Genomic DNA, 648 nt, shown 5'->3' with positions numbered 1-648 from the left:
ATCACCTCCAAGAAAAGCCAATAGCTACGGAATATCAAAATATTACCATCAACAGATAAACAGTTATTGTACAAAATATAGCTGCCTGCTTTGTCAATGGAAACTGTTTGGTTTGTGAGTTGCTACTATTGAATCAAACTTTTACAAACTGGATTAGGAGATAATAGTATTAATAATATCCTTTAGAAAGCCACTAGCAAACATATATATATATAGGGCATATTTATTATTAAACTAAAGAGAACTTGTGTCTACAGAACTTCTTTTTACTCTTTTCCTATTTCATTTCAAAGAACCTTGGCACAAACTAAATATAGTCAACATTATGCTGGAGTAAGAAGAAGAAAATATATTTCTGCTACAACTTCTTTTGCAAACATCCAAGTCTAGAAAGAAAATTTTGTTGGAAACAAACACAATGAAATGACAAGAAAAAGCAAAGTTTTTGTTTTTTATTTATTTCTTCAATTTTCTACAGCCTTATGAGTTTCAAATATATTTTCATAGAGAACCAATTTCATGTTTCATCTCTCCCTCCAAACCTTCCCTTTCCAGATGATGTCATTAAAGAAAATCCCTTGGTAACAAATTATAGTTTTTTAAAAAAAAACTAGACTTTTTATGTCAAAATACATTTTGTACAGAATT

This window comes from Octopus bimaculoides, chromosome 18 (assembly GCF_001194135.2).
Source record: "Octopus bimaculoides isolate UCB-OBI-ISO-001 chromosome 18, ASM119413v2, whole genome shotgun sequence".
NCBI classification, from domain to species: domain Eukaryota; kingdom Metazoa; phylum Mollusca; class Cephalopoda; order Octopoda; family Octopodidae; genus Octopus; species Octopus bimaculoides.
Note: the sequence above shows the minus strand (reverse complement) of the source record.